Source organism: Phyllobates terribilis, unplaced genomic scaffold (assembly GCF_046119375.1).
Source record: "Phyllobates terribilis strain yellow unplaced genomic scaffold, ASM4611937v1 Scaffold_11__3_contigs__length_659146591, whole genome shotgun sequence".
NCBI classification, from domain to species: Eukaryota; Metazoa; Chordata; class Amphibia; order Anura; family Dendrobatidae; genus Phyllobates; species Phyllobates terribilis.
This window is the reverse complement of record NW_027362771.1, coordinates 602,228,399-602,249,830: the sequence shown is the minus strand read 5'-3', so window position 1 is coordinate 602,249,830 and position 21,432 is coordinate 602,228,399. Positions and strand designations below refer to the sequence as shown.

The 21,432-nt window shown below is 44.2% G+C and overlaps 1 non-coding gene across 1 annotated transcript; it reads left to right on the top strand.

Moving 5' to 3' along the window:
• The first annotated feature begins 3,344 nt into the window (after window positions 1–3,344).
• TRNAW-CCA (transfer RNA tryptophan (anticodon CCA)) lies at window positions 3,345–3,416 on the top strand. Its single transcript has one exon. It is a non-coding gene; the product is annotated as a tRNA-Trp (tRNA).
• The last annotated feature ends 18,016 nt before the right edge of the window (window positions 3,417–21,432 follow it).

Below are 21,432 nucleotides of genomic sequence, written 5' to 3'. Positions count from 1 at the left end.
AAAACAATGGATGGGAACCGAGCAGAGCTGAGTGGCCAAACTGTGGTACTAGGCCAAAACTATTGGCTGGGTTAGATGCAGAAAAAAATTATATTCAATTTGCAACCTGATGGAGGTCAGTATAGATGGACTAATAGAACAAGTCCCACACACAGCTAGAAGCCAAAATATTTTTTCAGAGGTAGATGCAGAAAAAATATATATTCAGTTTGCAACCTGATGGAGGTCAGTATAGATGGACTAATAGAGAAAGTCCCACACACTGCAAGAAGGCCAAATATTTTTTCAGAGCTAGATGCAGAAAAAAATTATATTCAGTTTGCAACCTGATGGAGGTCAGTATAGATGGACTAATAGAACAAGTTCCACACACAGCTAGAAGCCCAAATATTTTTTCAGAGGTAGATTCAGATAAAAAAATATTCAGTTTGCAACCTGATGCAGGTCAGTATAGATGGACTAATAGAGAAAGTCCCACACACTGCTAGAAGGCCAAATATTTTTTTCAGAGCTAGATGCAGACAAAAATTATTTTGAATTTGCAACCTGATGGAGGTCAGTATAGGTGGACTAATAGAACAAGTCCCACACACTGCTAGAAGGCCAAATATTTTTTCAGAGCTAGATGCAGACAAAAATTATTTTGAATTTGCAACCTGATGGAGGTCAGTATAGGTGGACTAATAGAACAAGTCCCACACACTGCTAGAAGGCCAAATATTTTTTCAGAGCTAGATACAGCAAAAAATTATATTCAGTTTGCAACCTGATGGAGGTCAGTATAGATGGACTAATAGATAAAGTCCCACACACTGCTAGAAGGCCAAATATTTTTTCAGAGCTAGATGCAGAAAAAAATTATATTCAGTTTGCAACCTGATGGAGGTCAGCATAGATGAACTAATAGAGAAAGTCCCACACACAGCTAGAAGGCCAAATATTTTTTCAGAGCTAGATGCAGAAAAAAATTATATTCAGTTTGTAACCTGATGAAGGTCTGTATAGATGGATTAATAGAACAAGTCCCACACACAGCTAGAAGCCCAATATTTTTTCAGAGGTAGATGCAGAAAAAAATATATTCAGTTTGCAACCTGATGGAGGTCAGTATAGATGGACTAATACAACAAGTCCCACACACAGCTAGAAGCCCAATATTTTTTCAGAGCTAGATGCAGAAAAAAATTATATTCAATTTTCAACCTGATGGAGGTCAGTATAGATGGAGTAATAGAACAAGTCCCACACACAGCTAGAAGCCCAAATATTTTTTCAGAGCTAGATGCAGATAAAAATTATTTTTAATTTGCAACCTGATGGAGGTCAGTATAGATGGACTAATAGAGAAAGTCCCACACACTGCTAGAAGGCCAAATATTTTTTCAGAGCTAGATGCAGAAAAAAATTATATTCAATTTGCAACCTGATGGAGGTCAGTATAGATGGAGTAATAGAACAAGTCCCACACACAGCTAGAAGCCCAAATAATTTTTCAGAGGTAGATGCAGATAAAAAATATTTTTAATTTGCAACCTGATGGAGGTCAGTATAGATGGACTAATAGAGAAAGTCCCACACACTGCTAGAAGGCCAAATATTTTTTCAAAGCTAGATGCAGAAAAAAATTATATTCAGTTTGCAAACTGATGGAGGTCTGTATAGATGGATTAATAGAACAAGTCCCACACACAGCTAGAAGCCCAATATTTTTTCAGAGGTAGATGTAGAAAAAAATATATTCAGTTTGCAACCTGATGGAGGTCAGTATAGATGGACTAATACAACAAGTCCCACACACAGCTAGAAGCCCAATATCTTTTCAGAGCTAGATGCAGAAAAAAATTATATTCAGTTTGCAACCTGATGGAGGTCTGTATAGATGGATTAATAGAACAAGTCCCACACACAGCTACCAGCCCAATATTTTTTCAGAGGTAGATGCAGAAAAAAATATATTCAGTTTGCAACCTGATGGAGGTCAGTATAGATGGACTAATAGAGAAAGTCCCACACACTGCTAGAAGGCCAAATATTTTTTCAGAGCTAGATGCAGAAAAAAATATATTCAATTTGCAACCTGATGGAGGTCAGTATAGATGGACTAATAGAATGATGCTATGCCCAAAAGATTTTACTTCACTAGGTGCAGTAAAAAAATTGGTATTCTATACACAGGTGGTATATCTTTCAACACAGATAGGCTACTCCACTGACTAACACACTCTGCAATAGGCCAAAAACGATTAGCTTTGCTAGATTCAGCCAAATGCTGTGAAAAAAACTTGCACAGCACTGGCACAGACCTGCCTGGCAAAAACTGATAGGAACTGATGTAACCTAGTCCTGAAAAGGACTCGAATTACAATTAGTCTTTACTCCCACAACCTATCTATTTAAGAGCACAGACCTGCCTGATAAAAGTCGTAGGAAATGCTGTAACCTAGTCCTTAAAAGGACTGCAATCACAACTATTCCCTACTCCCAAGCTATCTGTAGATTTGTGCGAAAATTGGCTTGAAATTAACAAGGTATAGCGCACACAGCAACAGCGGTGCCGTCTAACATGCAGCTGCAGCAGTGAGAAAATGGTGGCGACGGGGAAAATGGCTGGGTCTTATAGGGCAAGGACATGTGACATACACTGCCAATGACACATGCCCTTGCTTGTGTGAAAAAAAGCACTTTGCTCCGTGTGTGCGCTGCTGATAGGCTGACAGATTGCACCTCCCCACTGTAAATGTGGGAAAGAGAAAAAAAAATGGAGATCTTCATTATTCCTGCAGAGATCCATCCCCTGCCCCTCCCCCCACCCCGCTGTACACTCAAACTGCGTATTAACATTAATTTTCATCATTACTGAGAAAAAATCCAGTTATGATTTTGGTGCACGAACAGTTATCAAACATAACCTCGAACAGCTGAATTTTTCTCAAATCGTTCGTATTCGCCGAACGGCTCGAACACTGCCCAAAACAGCTCGAATTTGAGATTGGCGAACAGTTCGAGTAGAAAAACGCTTATCTCTACTTATAAACAATTCTTTGATGAGAAAAATCATCGTGAAACGAAATCAAAACTGTGAATATTTAATGCATTTCGGGATCTCTTTTCACTTTGATCATAGCATTGTCATCTTTGAAACCATAAGAAAAAAGGGCTCATTACTAGATTCTAAATTTTAAACTGGAAATCCCTGCATTCCCAATATCAAGATGTTCATTCGTCCTTGTTTATGTCTTTTTCAGTCTGTAATTATAAGTAGCAAATTTCGAGAAAGTGTGCCACGATTTGTTCATGCACTTTTTAAGTGAGTTATATTATGGGCGGAAAGTTTCTTTTCATATGACCCTATGGCGCAATGGTAGTGCATCTGAATCCAGATCAGAAGGTTGTGTGTTCAAATCACATCAGGGTCAAAAAACTTTTTCATAACTTAACCCATGTCTGGATTAAAATTGAAGCTGTGTTGCTATCTGTCAGCATAGTGTCTGAAAAAGTGTCTTTTAGTTGAATGTTAAAAATTAATATCTTATAAACAATTATTTGATGAGAAAAATCAAAGGGAAGCGAAATCAAAACATTGAATATTTATGGCACGTTGGGATCTCTTTTCACTTTGATCATAGCATTGTCATCTTTGAATCCATAAGAAAAAAGGGTTCTTTACTAGACTCTGAATTTTAAACTGGAAAACCCTGCATTCCCAGTATCAAGATGTTCATTCGTCCTTGTTTATGTCTTTTTCAGTCTGTGAATAATAGTAGCAAATTTCGAGAGGGTGTGCCACGATTTCTTCATGCACTTTTTTTCTCGTGAGTTATATTATGGGCGGAAAGTTACTTTTCACATGACGTTGAGGTGCAACTGTAACGCATCTGACTCCATATCAGAAGGGTGCGTGTTCAAATCACGTTGAGGTCAAAATACTTTTTCATAACTTAACCCATGTCTGGATTAAAATTGAAGCTGTGTTGTTATCTGTCGTCACAGTGTCTAAAAAAGTGTCTTTTAGTTGAATTTTATAGATTAATATCTTACAAACAATTACTTGATGAGAAAAATAATCAGGAAGCAAAATCAAAAGATTGAATATTTAAGGCACATCGGGATCTCCTTTCACTTTGATCATAGCATTGTCATCTTTGAATCCATAAGAAAAAATGGTTCTTTACTAGATTCTAAATTTTAAGCAGGAAAACCCTGCATTCCCAATATCAAGATGTTCATTCGTCCTTGTTTATGTCATTTTCAGTCTGTGAGCAAAAGTAGCAAATTTCGAGATTTGCGCGATTTCTTCATACACTTTTTATGTGAATTTTGGGCGGAAAGTTTCTTTTCATCTCATCTTGTGGTGCAACAGTAGCGCATCTGACTCCATATCAGAAGATTGCGTGTTCAAATCACCTCGGGGTCAGAAAACTTTTTCATAACTTAACCCATGTCTGGATTAAAATTTAAACTGTGTTGCTATCTGTCAGCGCAGTGTCTAAAAAAGTGTCTTTTAGTTGATTGTTATAGATTAATATCTTATAAACAATTCTTTGATGAGAAAAATCATTGGGAAACAAAATCAAAACATTGAATATTTAATGCACTTCGGGTTCTCTTTTCACTTTGATCATAGCATTGTCATCTTTGAAACCATAAGTAAAAAGTGTTCATTACTAGATTCTTAATTTTAAACTGGAAATCCCTGCATTCCCAATATCAAGATGTTCATTCGTCCTTTTTTATGTCTTTGTCAGTCTGTAAGTAAAAGAGCAAATTTCGAGGTGTGCCATGATTTCTTCATGCACTTTTTAAGTTAGTTATATTATGGGCGAAAAGTTTCTTTTCACATGACCTCAAGGAGCAATGGTAGCATGTCTGACTCCATATCAGAAGGTTGCGTGTTCAAATCACGTGAGTGTTAAAAAATTTTTTCATAACTTAACCCAGGTCTGGATTAAAATTGAAGCTGTGTTGCTATCTGTCAGCACAGTGTCTGAATAAGTGTCTTTTAGTTGAATGTTATAGATTAATATCTTATAAACTATTATTTCATGAGAAAAATAATCAGGAAGCGAAATCAAATCATTGAATATTTAAAGCACGTTGGGATCTCCTTTCACTTTGATCATAGCATTGTCAACTTTGAATCCATAAGAAAAAATGGTTCTTTACTAGACTCTAAATTTTAAACTGGAAAACCCTGCATTCCCAATACCAAGATGTTCATTCGTCCTTGTTTATGTCTTTTTCAGTCTGTAAGTAAAAGTAGCAAATTTCGAGAAGGTGTGCCACGATTTCTTCATGCACTTTTTAAGTGAGTTATATTATGGGTGGAAAGTTACTTTTTGTATGATATCGTGGCGCAAGGGTAGCGCGTCTGAATCCAGATCAGAAGGTTGCGTGTTCAAATCACGTCGGGGTCAAAAAACTTTTTCATAACTTAACCCATGTCTGGATTAAAATTGAAGCTGTGTTGCTATCTGTCAGCACTGTGTCTGAAAAAGTGTCTTTTAGTTGAATGTTATAGATTAATATCTTATAAACAATTATTTCAAGAGAAAAATAATCAGGAAGAAAAATCAAAACATTGAATATTTAAGGCACGTTGGGATCTGCTTTCACTTTGATCATAGCATTGTCATCTTTGAATCCATAAGAAAAAAGGGTTCTTTACTAGTGTTGAGCCACCCCCGTAGTGTTCGAGTTCGGGTCGGTACGTCGAACACCCGTGTGTTCGTCGAACTGTTCGTCGAACACCTTCGAACACCGTTAAAACCAATGGCAGGCAAACAAAAACACATAGAAACACATAGAAAACACCTTCAAAGGTGTCCAAAAGCTGACAAACTGCTCAGAAGACACAACTAACACATGGAAAACTGACAAGTACATATAGTCATGCGAAAAGAAAAGAGGTGGAGGAGTAAAAGGAGTGGGAGACACAGATATAGGCATGTCATGCCCTTCTAAAATCCAAAAAGTGAGAAGCCGACACGTTCAGTACGCTCCTGCCCGTGCCACCTCCGTGTCGCGGGTTTGTGCCAGATCCGCAGTGAACCCTGACGGCCAGCCCCCCTCTCCCAATACTGGTGCCTGTCCGCTGGTGGGTCGAGCGAGCCCCCCTGTGGTGGAGGCAGCTCTAAGCTTTTTAATTTAAATTGTCTCTCTAATTTGAATGAATATACTTTAAATCCATTTACAAGGATCTATTGGAGGGCAAGTCTCATGCCAGCAGCTGCGTAATTCCAGCTCAAGTAGCGTCCACTAAAGCTGCTGCAGTTAAAAAGCTTTTATAAGGATCGATCTCGGCTGTCCACCGCAAGGAATCCTACTGCCAGTCCCAGCCCCTATGCCTTGGGGTGCCTCCTGATGCTCTTCACTGAGTATCCCGTGGTCCCGAAGCATTTCCTTTGAAAAAATTAACTGTCCAAACTACAGGTGGTGTAGCTTGCTTAACAGCCGGGATAATCCGCTGACTAGCAGACACTGCTACTAGGCACAAAGTATTTCCTGGGCTAGATGCAGTTAAAAATTTGTAATTAGATACTCTCGTTGGATGCTGAGAAAGCATTCCATAGAGTCTCCTGGCACGCCATATATGATTCTCTTAAAAAGCTTGGGGTAGGGGTCTAGGGGACCCTTTTATAGCCAAAATCACGGCCCTGTATCACAATACGTCACCTAGGCTGAAGATAAATGGAACTGTAGCACCCTGAGGGCTCGGTTGCTACAGAAGTATTGCACCTCACCCAGAGGTGTGATATCTCACTCTCAGGTAAGGATGGAGTGTGGATCAGGACCCGACACCTGCATGCATTACACCACATTGCCGTGGGGCAGGGCGACCAATATGCCTCTGAGATGGGCACGACAGTCCCTGTCCCTGGCTGGAGTGGGGGGAGGGAACACTGAGGAAGGGGAACTCTGTAGTGCAGGAGCAGGGAGGAAGCAGTTCCTGGGTGCATTGAGAAGGGAGTATAAAAGATGGGCACCATCTTAGATCAGTGCAGAGAAGTCTGAGCAGAAGTGGCAGGGAGCAGGGGCTCTGCATGAGCTCTGCTCCGGAGGCGGGCCTAGTAACAGAGGCCCAGGCCTGGAAGAGGGAGAAGGAAGGAAGAGGAGCGGAGAAGGCTCCAGGAATGAGGAATGAAGGGATCCCAGGGGTGCGGACGGGCGAGTCGCCACCTCACGCCCGAATCCACCTGCGTGGAGCGGTCAGGCCAAAGGGGGAGACCGGTCCCCAAAACTAGTGGAGGCAGGAAATGACCCTCAGCTAGAAACCGGAGGCTGTGACATTTTATGTGGCGCAGCCCCTCGCTACACCCGCTAGGAAGGCACCACATAGGGTCAGGGAAACTGGCGCCAAGTTTACCAAGAGGAGGCCCGAGGCAGCCGGACAGAAGGGTTGGTAAGAAAGGCCAGACAAAGGACACACAAAGGGGGTCCTGTGAAGCGCTCCAAAGTTATCTGGGAGTTGTCTGAGCCCCTCACCTGGTGAGCACAGTACGACGTGGGCAGCCGTTACCTGCAGACGTGGTCTGGATAATAAGAACTGTGAGTAAAGGCCCTGGACTGCATCACTGACTCTGTGTCATTACTGCTGCTGCCCTGCACCATCACCCCCATCCTCCGCATACACTGCTCTGAGGCTATACTCCTCCCGTGGGGAGTTATGCTATGCTCTGCTGCACCCACAACACCAGCCTCAGCGGTCTGCCCTGCAGCGGCGGTTCACTCTGACCGCAATCCACGGGTGGCATAGTCGGACATTTAAACATCAAAACCACATAAATAGTTCCGCCACTGGTTTGACCACCCTGAGCCACGGAACCGGGTCGCCGCCACGAAGACTACAACCACCAGCAACCACCAAAAAGGGTCCGGCTCCGGTTGTCCCAAGGCCCAGGGGGTGCATCAGAACATTTTCATCACCTTTCACAATCACCAATGGGACAAGGCAGGGATGTTCTCTGTCCCCTCTCTTATACATCCTAGTGACGGAGCACCTGCTCTCATCAATTCGCCATAACCCCAATATTAGGAGGATTGAGGTGGGAGGCACGGAGTACAAGTGCTCTCTATTTGCTGATGATGTCCTAGTATATATCACTCAATCACATATATCCATCCATGCTGTTATGGCTGAAATAGATCACTTTGTTACATGGTCAAATTTTAAAATCAATGCAGCGAAGTCTGAGGCCCTCGATGTCTCCCTCCCCAAATCCATATAGGATTCCATCCAGTTCAACTTTCCCTTTGCCTGGCCCTCACAGGGTATCAAATACTTAGGAATTCCTATTCATAGAGACCTCTCCCATCTATGTTATCTTAATTTTGGGCCCACGGTTGGCAAGTTAGAACTGTAAGATTCATTACGTGAACCACTGGTGTTTTGTGGAAAAGCACATGTAAGATTCTGCAACAGTCTCTTCTGATACTCCTGCATGCGTGCATCCCTTTCTATGGCAGGAATAATTTCTGCAAATTTACTTTTGTACCGGGGATCTAACAGTGTGGCAGCCCAGTAGTCAGGATTATTTCTAATTCTCGCAATTCGAGGGACATGTTGCAGGTAGTGCAGCAAGAAGGCACTCATGTGTGTTGCGCATCCAGGAGCACCAAGTCCCTGTTGTGTTGGTGGCGAGGTAACAATCATGCTTCCTTCCTCTGTCCTCTCCCCCCAACCTCATACAACAGAAATGTGATCAAGGTTTCCCTCATCTGATGAGTCTTCCATCAGTTCGTCCTCCACTTCTTCCTGGGCTCCTGCACCTTCCTCACTAGTTTGGCTGCTACCATGCGCCCTGGTAAAACCATCTCCCCCACCCTCACATGCCTGCCGCCTTGGTGCTGCCGACCGTCTGGACCTTGCAGATGTTAGCCCTTCCTCATACAACTCCTCCTCCTCTACTTCCTCCACCTCCTCTTGTGCCACCACCTGACTCCGAATTCTGTTTAACATGTGCTCCAGCATGTAAATCACCGGAATAGTCATGCTGATAATGGCATTGTCAGCACTAAACATCTTCATCGCCATTTCAAAACTGTGCAGAAGGGTGCATAGGTCCCTGATCTGAGACCACTCCTCCAGCGTGATTTGCCCCACCTCTGTATCTCGTTGGCCCAGGATATACGTCAGAACGTATTGCACCAGGGCTTGTCGGTGCTGCCACAGTCACTGCAACATGTGCAGAGTTGAATTCCACTGGGTAGGCACATCGCATTTTAGCCAGTGAAGTGGCAGGCCCAACGACTTCTGTAGAGATGTAAGTCGCTGAGCTGCGGGATGCGAACGGCGGAAGTGAGCACACAGCGACCGTGCCCTCTGCAGAAGGCCATCTAGTCTGGGATAGTGGGCTAAAAATTGCTGGACAACCAGGTTCAACACGTGAGCCATACAAGGCACGTGTGTGACATTGCCCCAGTGAAGGGCCGCACCCAGGTTTGCAGCATTGTCGCACACGGCCTTCCCTGGTTTCAGGTCCAGTGGAGACAACCATTCATGAAATTGGTTCTCCAGAGCTGACCACAACTCCTCAGCTGTGTGACTCACATTTCCCAGACATTTCAAAGTAAAAACCGCCTGATGACGTTGAGCCCTACTGCCAGCATAGTAAGGAGGTGTGCAGGATCCCTTCTGCGCAGTTAGAAAGCTTGTGGCATGACCAGACAGGCTTTGGGTGCAGGTGGAACACCGAGAGGAGGTTGAGGAGGCAGAAGCAGTTTAGGAACTTTGACATAAAGAGGATTGACGCACAACTCGTGGGGACGGCAAGACTTGGACAGCAGCCCCTTGTCCTGCTGTCACCATAGTTACCCAGTGCCCAGTTAGCGACATGTAACGCCCCTGTCCATGCCTACTCGTCCAAGTGTCTGTGGTGAAATGCACCCTGTCACACACAGAGTTTCTCAAAGAAGCGGTGATGTTGTGTGCGACATGCTGGTGGAGCGCAGGCACACCTTTGTTTGAGAAGTAGTGCCGACTGGGCATCTGGTACTGGGGCACTGCGACGGACATAAGGTCTCGAAAATCCTCTGTGTCCACCAGGCGGAAAGGCAGCATTTCTGTAGCCAAGAGCTTGCAGATGGTGAAATTCAACCTCTTAGCTTTCTCATGGCTAGGAGGAAATGGTCTTTTACTTGTCCACATCTGAGGGACCGAGGGCTGGCTATTGTGCTTAGACGGGGTTGATAAGGGTGTCCCCGCCAAACTGCCGGTCTGTGAGGAAGATGCAGGCGGACATGTTAGGTTGCCTTGATCCAAAGGTGGTGCTATCGATGTCGGACAGCGCTCAACACCAGCTGGTGTTACCACCTCCAAAGAAAATGATGACCTGCCAATCACGCTGGCTGTTGCGGGTAAAGAGGTGGCAGGTCTGCGCCCCAAAATAGGTGTGACTGCTGTCCCCCCAGTCATAGAGGATGAAGAGGCCACGGATGCACAAGATATGGCAGACGGTGGTTGGCCCGGCCGGCTAAGCTACATTGTAGCACACCGAGTATCCCACTGCAACTTATGCTTCATGTCCATGTGCCGGTTCATGCATGAAGTACTCAAACTATGTATTTTTTGGCCTCTACTTAGCTTTTGCTGACAAATGTTACAGATAACACGAGTTGGGTCATCTTTATCGATCTGAAAAAATGCCCAGGCTATGCAAGGCTTAGCACCCATGCGACCTGAAGAGCCACCACGACTTGTGGTGAGAGGCAGAGTTGTGTTTGAGGATGCAGTTGTTGACGTGCTTCCAGTACTACGTCTCTGTCCAGGAAGGCGCAACCTGACCTCGTCGTCACTAGCATCATCCTCCACCTCCTCTGCTGACCTCATCTCTTGGCTGACTGTGGGTTGACAGTAAGTGGGATCTCCAACCTCATCATCATCACCCTGTGCATTATCACACCTGTCATCCTCAGAGCCAACCTGTTCCTGCCCTGACAAAAAACTAAAGTTGTCGCTCCAATCAGGTATTTGAGTCTCATCATCGTCTTTCTTATTGTCTCCACCAACAGGAGTTACAGTTTGGGAATGAGGGTCTACATTATGGTCAGAACCTTCTGCGTCTGGTCCTGGATCCGACTCATAAAGATTCTGGGCATCAGTGCAGATCATTTCCTCGTCTGGATTCACAGAAGCACTGGAGTCGACCTCTGATTCCCAGGCTATAGTATGAGTAAACAGCTCTGCAGACTCAACCATCTGTTCTACCTCATACTCAGACGGGCAGCTGGAGATTTGGGAGCTGTGAGGAAGCAAGTGCGATTGGGGTGACACCTTTGAGGACTGGAGTATTTGGGATGTTGAAGTTGATGTGGAGGAGAGCCCACTTAAAGGAGCACTTGATATCCGTTGAAGCACCTGCTGTTTTTGTGCCTCATCTGGAATTTGCAGCGATTGGCGTGGCCATAAGAAAGGGATCTTATCACATTGTCCGCTAAAAGAAGTAGACATTTTAGTTTGGCTGGAAGATGGTCTTTCTTCTGCAGATGTTACTGTTGCTTTAACACCTACCCCACGGACACAACCTTTTTTCCCCATCCCAACACGCCTATTCCCCTTTCCACCAGCAGCAGGCCTTTTTATACTCATTTTGGTGGTTAATTAATTCACAACTCTGGAGTTGTTTGCACAAAAAAACAATGGATGGGAACCGAGCAGAGCTGAGTGGCCAAACTGTGGTATTAGGCCAAAACTATTGGCTGGGTTAGATGCAGAAAAAAATTATATTCAATTTGCAACCTGATGGAGGTCAGTATAGATGGACAAATAGAACAAGTCCCACACACAGCTAGAAGCCCAAATATTTTTTCAGAGGTAGATACAGAAAAAAATTGTATTCAGTTTGCAACCTGATGGAGGTCAGTATAGATGGACTAATAGAAAAAGTCCTACACACAGCTAGAAGCCCAAATATTTTTTCAGAGGTAGATGCATAAAAAAAATTATATTCAGTTTGCAACCTGATGGAGGTCAGTATAGATGGACTAATAGAACAAGTCCCACACACAGCTAGAAGCCCAAATATTTTTTCAGAGGTAGAAGCAGAAAAAAAATATATTCAGTTTGCAACCTGATGGAGGTCAGTATACATGGACTAATAGAGAAAGTCCCACACACTGCTAGAAGGCCAAATATTTTTTCAGAGCTAGATGCAGACAAAAAATTATTTTGAATTTGCAACCTGATGGAGGTCAGTATAGGTGGACTAATAGAACAAGTCCCACACACTGCTAGATGGCCAAATATTTTTTCAGAGCTAGATGCAGAAAAAAATTATATTCAGTTTGCAACCTAATGGAGGTCAGTATAGATGGACTAATAGAACAAGTCCCACACACAGCTAGAAGCCCAAATATTTTTTCAGAGGTAGAAGCAGAAAAAAATTATATTTTCAGTTTGCAACCTGATGGAGGTCTGTATAGATGATTTAATAGAACAAGTCCCACACACAGCTAGAAGCCCAATATTTTTTCAGAGGTAGATGCAGAAAAAAAATATATTCAGTTTGCAACCTGATGGAGGTCAGTATAGATGGACTAATAGAGAAAGTCCCACACACTGCTAGAAGGCCAAATATTTTTTCAGAGCTAGATGCAGACAAAAAATTATTTTGAATTTGCAACCTGATGGAGGTCAGTATAGATGGACTAATAGAGAAAGTCCAACACACTGCTAGAAGGCCAAATATTTTTTCAGAGCTAGATGCAGATATAAATTATTTTTCATTTGCAACCTGATGGAGGTCAGTAAAGATGGTCTAATAGAGAAAGTCCCACACACTGCTAGAAGGCCAAATATTTTTTCAGAGCTAGATGCAGAAAAAATTATATTCAGTTTGCAACCTGATGGAGGTCAGTATAGATGGACTAATAGAACAAGTCCCACACACAGCTAGAAGGCCAAATATTTTTTCAGAGCTAGATGCAGATATAAATTATTTTTAATTTGCAACCTGATGCAGGTCAGTATAGATGGACTAATAGAACAAGTCCCACACAATGCTAGTGTCACACTGTCACAGAATACTGGAGGTAGGGGGCCTAAGCTGACCCTAAGCTGGGGCCCTGACTAATCCCTCATCCTGGAGGTACTGTTAATGTACAGAGGTCCAGGCCGCCAGCGTAACCCCTACCTCCTGAGGATCCCTGCACCACAGTAATCTAGTCCTGAGAAGGACCCCGATCACAACAATAGGGAACCAGCAATAATATGCCCACACACAGTATTTAGACGAACGAGACAGTACAAGGGAAAAACCAAAACCACCTTGCATACAACTTCAACAAAACTACAACAGAGGGAACACCAACGGGAAAGGAGATAAATGATAAAGCGAGGAAAGGGAAATAACACTTTCAAATACACTTATCTCAGCAACTCCAAACACCACGATCCGCTCTGTAAGTCTGAATGAAAAGCTTTCACCGACACCTCACAAACAGACCTGCAGGAATATAAAGGAGTCTCACTAACGAAGCATTGATTGCAGCTGGGCGAGGCTGGACCTCAGCTAGCCCAGAGAGAGAGAGAATTAACTCCTTCACTGCCGAGAAAACACAAAGCACCAACAAGTCAGCTGCGAGAAGTCAGGCTGTGTACTCGTGACGATCTTCGTGGCAACACACCCGTGACAGTACCCCCCCTTCTACGAGGGGCCTCCGGACCCTCAGGGCCAGGTTTATCCGGGTGAGTCGTGTGGAAGGCCCGAACTAATCGGTCTGCGTTAATATCCGACGCAGGAACCCACATCCTCTCCTCAGGACCATACCCCTTCCAATGAACCAAGTACTGAAGGGACCGGCGATTAAAGCGTGAATCAATGACCCTCGATACCTGGAACTCCAAGTTACCATTGACAACCACAGGAGGGGGAGGTAAAGGTGACGGTACCACCGGCGCCACATACCTCTTAAGCAATGATCTGTGAAACACGTTGTGAATTTTAAACGTAGGGGGGAGGTCAAGACGGAATGCCACCGGATTAATAACAGAACTGATTCTGTACGGCCCGATGAACCTGGGACCCAGTTTCCAGGAGGGAACCTTAAGTTTAATATTCCTGGTAGACAACCATACCTGATCGTTCACACTTAGGTCCGGACCAGACACTCTCCTCCTATCAGCCATACGTTTGTATCGGTTCCCCATAGTATTCAGATTCTTCAGCACCCCTCTCCATACTGAAGCGAGAGATGAGGAAAATCGTTCCTCCTCCGGAACCCCCGAAGAGCCCCCCCTACTGAAAGTACAAAACTGGGGGTGAAAACCATATGCCCCAAAAAACGGGGACTTACCAGTGGACTCGCTTCGCCTATTATTGAGAGCAAACTCTGCCAGAGGTAGGAAAGAAGCCCAGTCCTCCTGGTTCTCTGACACAAAACACCGAAGATATGTCTCCAAGCTCTGGTTCATACGTTCCGTCTGACCATTGGTCTGAGGATGAAAAGCCGACGAGAATGACAAATGCATCCCCCGCCGTGCACAAAACGCCTTCCAGAACTTGGACACAAACTGAGACCCCCGATCAGACACCACCTCGGAGGGTACCCCGTGAAGCCTCACAATCTCCCCAATGAACACCTGCGCAAGAGTTTTAGCATTAGGGAGAGCCGGAAGAGCGATAAAATGTGCCATCTTGCTGAACCTGTCCACTACAACGAGTATGACCGTTTTACCCGAAGACGGAGGGAGGTCCGTAATAAAGTCCATAGACAGATGAGTCCAAGGACGCTCCGGGATCTTCAAAGGTAAGAGGGCCCCAGACGGACGGGTATGTGAGGTCTTAGAGCGCGCACCAACCCCACAGGACGCGACAAAAGTTACCACCTCTTTATGTAAGTTAGGCCACCAAAACCGACGCGAGAGGAGATCCACAGTTGCTTTACTCCCCGGGTGTCCTGCAAAAACTGAGTTATGGTGTGCCTCGATCACCTTTTGTCGCAACTGATCTGGAACGAACAGTCTCCCCGGAGGTCCAACAGGGGCGTCCCCCTGAGCCTCCAATATCTCCTCCTCCAGCTCAGAGCATACTGCCGAAACCACCACCCCCTCCTGAAGAACAGGAATCGGGTCGTCCGTATTCCCGGCCCCAGGGAAACTACGAGATAAGGCATCCGCCTTTACATTTTTAGACCCAGGACGATATGTAACGACGAAATTAAACCTGGTAAAAAACAATGACCACCTAGCTTGTCTGGGATTCAGACGTTTAGCGGACTCCAGATATAGCAGGTTCTTGTGATCGGTGATGACGGTGACCGGATGAACTGCCCCCTCCAAAAAATGGCGCCACTCCTCAAAAGCTAACTTAATGGCCAGGAGTTCCCTATTGCCGACATCGTAATTCCTCTCAGCGGACGACAATTTTTTAGAGAAAAAGGCGCACGGATGCCACTTACCAGGGGACGAACCCTGTGACAATACTGCTCCCACCCCTACCTCGGAAGCGTCTACCTCTACAAAGAATGGCTGAGACGCATCAGGTTGAATGAGTATGGGTGCCGAGGCAAAACATTTTTTCAAGGAGGAGAATGCTTGACAAGCCTTGTCAGACCACCTAGAAAAATCCGTCCCCTTTTTAGTCATGTCTGTGAGAGGCTTAACCACGGACGAGAAATTACGAATGAACTTCCGGTAATAGTTAGCAAACCCCAGGAAACGTTGTAGTGCCTTAAGATTCTCCGGCCGATCCCACTCAAGAACTGCCCGCACTTTCCCAGGGTCCATACGAAAACCGGACGCAGAAACCAGGAAGCCTAAAAACTGGAGTTCCTGTACGGCGAACACACACTTTTCCCACTTGGCATACAGTTTATTATCCCGCAAGATCTGTAACACCTGTCTAACGTGCTCCTGATGAGACACCAGATCCGGCGAGTAAATTAAGATATCATCCAGATATATGACAACAAACTGTCCCACCAGGTGGCGAAAAATATCATTAACAAAGTGTTGAAACACCGCCGGGGCATTAGTCAGACCGAATGGCATGACAAGGTTCTCATAATGCCCCTCCGGAGTGTTAAAAGCCGTCTTCCACTCATCCCCCTCCTTCATCCTAATCAAATTGTACGCCCCCCTGAGATCCAACTTAGAGAACCATTTGGCGCCCACGATCTGATTAAAGAGATCGGGAATAAGTGGGAGCGGATACGGATCTCGGACCGTAATCCGATTAAGTTCACGGAAATCCAGGCAAGGGCGTAGGCCTCCATCTTTCTTCTTAACAAAGAAGAACCCCGCGGCCACCGGTGAAGATGAAGGTCTAATATGCCCCTTAGCCAGACTTTCAGAAATATAATCCTTCATGGCCTGCCTCTCAGGACCAGAAAGGTTATACAACCTAGCTTTAGGTAACTTGGCCTCAGGGAGCAGTTTTACAGAACAGTCATACTCGCGATGAGGAGGTAGTTCCTGACACCCATTCTCCGAGAATACATCCTCAAAGTCTGCCAGAAATGGAGGTAAGACCCAAGGAGTAACCGCACCGATGACCGTGTTCATGCAGTTTTTATTACAGAATTTACTCCATTGGCTTATCTCTCTGGTTTGCCAATTAATAACAGGGTTATGCTTAGCTAACCAAGGAAGGCCCAACACTATAGGAGTGGGAAGACCCTCCAACACGTAGCAAGACAACAGTTCTTTATGTATTGCCCCCACTTGAAGTTTTACGCCATGCACAGCTTGCAAAAAACTTCCCTGACCGAGAGGCCTGGCATCGATCGAGAATATGGGGATGGGTTTAGCCAACTCACTCAATCGCATACCTTGAACCCGGGCAAACCGAGCATCAACCAGATTAGCCCCGGCCCCACTATCCAGAAGAACAGATATCCTCTCAGTTCTCGTACCCACCACCACCTCCGCCGGTACGAGAAACTGAGACGAACCTAGGGACGAAATACCTACTCCCAGATTGCCGTCCACCACACAACCTGGGATCAACAGTTTTTTCGACGACTCTTTACTCAGCAAGGGGCGGGATGGACACCCCCCAATAAAATGTCCCTTTTTCCCGCAGAGGAAACACCTTCCTGTCTTATGGCGCACCACCGGTCCCCTTCCCCGAAATGATGTCCCTCCTAATTGCATAGGCTCCTCCGGACTGACCAGGGGAACCACCATATGAGGGGACCTTGTAAGAGGTGGAGACATTACAGGGGGTAGAGTTATCCCGCACCTCTCCCGAAGCCGTCTGTCAACGCGAATAGCAAGGGCCATAGCGGCTTCCAGTGACGCGGGAGAGTCATACTGTGCCAACACATCCTGTAATTTGTCGGATAAACCATGACAAAACTGGCTCCTAAGAGCCGGGTCATTCCACTGGGTGTCCGTGGCCCACCTACGGAACTCCGAACAGAATTCCTCCGCCGGACGATCTCCCTGCTGAATCCTACGTAACTTAGACTCAGCAAGGGAGATCCGATCTGGGTCATCATACACGAGTCCCAAAGCAGCGAAAAACCTATCCACTGACTGGAGAACTGGGGAGCTAGGGGGAAGAGAGAACGCCCAAGATTGTGGGTCCCCTTGTAGGAGCGAGATGACAATTCCCACCCTTTGTTCTTCACTGCCCGATGACCGAGGCCGCAGCCGAAAGTACAATTTGCATGCCTCCCGGAAAACAAAAAACTTGTCCCGCCCCCCAGTGAACCTGTCAGGGAGAGCTACTTTAGGTTCTGGTCCGGCTTGCTCCAGAGGATGCAAAACCTTGGACCTAACGTCCGCCAGCCCCATGGACAAACTCTGCAACTGCTGAGCTAGACCGGCTACTGGATCCATGGTAGCTGGAGAAAAACTAAGATGGTCGGTGAAAATGTCACACTGTCACAGAATACTGGAGGTAGGGGGCCTAAGCTGACCCTAAGCTGGGGCCCTGACTAATCCCTCATCCTGGAGGTACTGTTAAAGGTACAGAGGTCCAGGCCGCCAGCGTAACCCCTACCTCCTGAGGATCCCTGCACCACAGTAATCTAGTCCTGAGAAGGACCCCGATCACAACAATAGGGAACCAGCAATAATATGCCCACACACAGTATTTAGACGAACGAGACAGTACAAGGGAAAAACCAAAACCACCTTGCATACAACTTCAACAAAACTACAACAGAGGGAACACCAACGGGAAAGGAGATAAATGATAAAGCGAGGAAAGGGAAATAACACTTTCAAATACACTTATCTCAGCAACTCCAAACACCACGATCCGCTCTGTAAGTCTGAATGAAAAGCTTTCACCGACACCTCACAAACAGACCTGCAGGAATATAAAGGAGTCTCACTAACGAAGCATTGATTGCAGCTGGGCGAGGCTGGACCTCAGCTAGCCCAGAGAGAGAGAGAATTAACTCCTTCACTGCCGAGAAAACACAAAGCACCAACAAGTCAGCTGCGAGAAGTCAGGCTGTGTACTCGTGACGATCTTCGTGGCAACACACCCGTGACAGCTAGAAGGCCAAATATTTTTTCAGATCTAGATGCAGAAAAAAATTATATTCAGTTTGCAACCTGATGGAGGTCAGTATAGATGGACTAATAGAACAAGTCCCACACACAGCTAGAAGCCCAAATATTTTTTCAGAGCTAGATGCAGATAAAAATTATTTTTAATTTGCAACCTGATGGAGGTCAGTATAGATGGACTAATAGAGAAAGTCCCACACACTGCTAGAAGGCCAAATATTTTTTCAGAGCTAGATGCAGAAAAAAATTATATTCAGTTTGCAACCTGATGGAGGTCAGTATAGATGGACTAATAGAACAAGTCCCACACACAGCTAGTAGGCCAAATATTTTTTCAGAGGTAGATGCAGATAAAAATTATTTTTAATTTGCAGCCTGATGGAGGTCAGTATAGATTGACTAATAGAGAAAGTCCCACAGACTGCTAGAAGGCCAAATATTTTTTCAGAGCTAGATGCAGACAAAAAATTATTTTGAATTTGCAACCTGATGGAGGTCAGTATAGATGGACTAATAGAGAAAGTCCCACACACTGCTAGAAGGCCAAATATTTTTTCAGAGCTAGATGCAGATATAAATTATTTTTAATTTGCAACCTGATGCAGGTCAGTATTGATGGACTAATAGAACAAGTCCCACACACTGCTAGAAGGCCAAATATTTTTTCAGAGCTAGATGCAGAAAAAAATTATATTCAGTTTGCAACCTGATGGAGGTCAGTATAGATGGACTAATAGAACAAGTCCCACACACAGCTAGAAATCCAAATATTTTTTCAGAGGTAGATGCAGATAAAAATTATTTTTAATTTGCAGCCTGATGGAGGTCAGTATAGATTAACTAATAGAGAAAGTCCCACACACTGCTAGAAGGCCAAATATTTTTTCAGAGCTAGATGCAGACAAAAAATTATTTTGAGTTTGCAACCTGATGGAGGTCAGTATGGATGGACTAATAGAGAAAGTCCCACACACTGCTAGAAGGCCAAATATTTTTTCATAGCTAGATGCAGATATAAATTATTTTTAATTTGCAACCTCATGCAAGTCAGTATAGATGGACTAATAGAACAAGTCCCACACACAGCTAGAAGCCCAAATATTTTTTCAGAGGTAGATGCAGATAAAAATTATTTTTAATTTGCAACCTGATGGAGGTCAGTATAGATGTACTAATAGAGAAAGTCCCACACACTGCTAGAAGGCCAAATATTTTTTCAGAGCTAGATGCAGACAAAAAATTATTTTGAATTTGCAGCGTGATGGAGGTCAGTTTAGATGGACTAATAGAGAAAGTCCCACACACTGCTAGAAGGCCAAATATTTTTTCAGAGCTAGATGCAGAAAAAAATTATATTCAGTTTGCAACCTGATGGAGGTCAGTATAGATGGACTAATAGAACAAGTCCCACACACAGCTAGAAGCCAAGCAATGTGAACTGAGGTCTAAGATGGTAGACATGCAAGGAATAGGAGCATGTTCACCCTAGCAAAAAGAAGCAAAACCTACAAAAGACAAAAGACAAAAATATATCTCATACCCTACCATCATTATATATAAATGTAAAGCAAAGTTGCATAATAAATATAGGGTACTTAGTGAACTATTTTTGATCAAAAAAAGTATACAAGCCGTCCCACCAGCGGCAAGGTGACCCTAAATTGGGACGGTACCTATACTGCCTATATTAAAAACCTTACTGTATATCAAAGTTGAAATAATGCATATAAAAGGGTAGACAAATAGGACCGGGTCCCAACTCCAGACCACCCAGGCCCGTGGTAAGCTACATATATACCAGTCAGCTCAACAAAGGGGATGCCACACCCTTAAATTGCACAGAATGCAAACAAGACAAAAAACCAAGCAATGTGAACTGAGGTCTAAGATGGTAGACATGCAAGGAATAGGAGCATGTTCACACTATCAAAAAGAAGCAAAACCTACAAAAGACAAAAGACAAAAATATATCTCATACCCTACCATCATTATATATAAATGTAAAGCGAAGTTGCATAATAAATATAGGGTACTTAGTGAACTATTTTTGATCAAAAAAAGTATACAAGCCGTCCCACCAGCGGCAAGGTGACCCTAAATTGGGACGGTACCTATACTGCCTATATTAAAAACCTTACTGTATATCAAAGTTGAAATAATGCATATAAAAGGGTAGACAAATAGGACCGGGTCCCAACTCCAGACCACCCAGGCCCGTGGTAAGCTACATATATACCAGTCAGCTCAACAAAGGGGATGCCACACCCTTAAATTGCACAGAATGCAAACAAGACAAAAAACCAAGCAATGTGAACTGAGGTCTAAGATGGTAGACATGCAAGGAATAGGAGCATGTTCACACTAGCAAAAAGAAGCAAAACCTACAAAAGACAAAAGACAAAAATATATCTCATACCCTACCATCATTATATATAAATGTAAAAGCAAAGTTGCATAATAAATATAGGGTACTTAGTGAACTATTTTTGATCAAAAAAAGTATACAAGCCGTCCCACCAGCGGCAAGGTGACCCTAAATTGGGACGGTACCTATACTGCCTATATTAAAAACCTTACTGTATATCAAAGTTGAAATAATGCATATAAAAGGGTAGACAAATAGGACCGGGTCCCAACTCCAGACCACCCAGGCCACACCCTTAAATTGCACAGAATGCAAACAAGACAAAAAACCAAGGAATGTGAACTGAGGTCTAAGATGGTAGACATGCAAGGAATAGGAGCATGTTCACACTAGCATATAGGCAGTATAGGTACCGTCCCAATTTAGGGTCACCTTGCCGCTGGTGGGACGGCTTGTATACTTTTTTTGATCAAAAATAGTTCACTAAGTACCCTATATTTATTATGCAACTTTGCTTTACATTTATATATAATGATGGTAGGGTATGAGATATATTTTTGTCTTTTGTCTTTTGTAGGTTTTGCTTCTTTTTGCTAGTGTGAACATG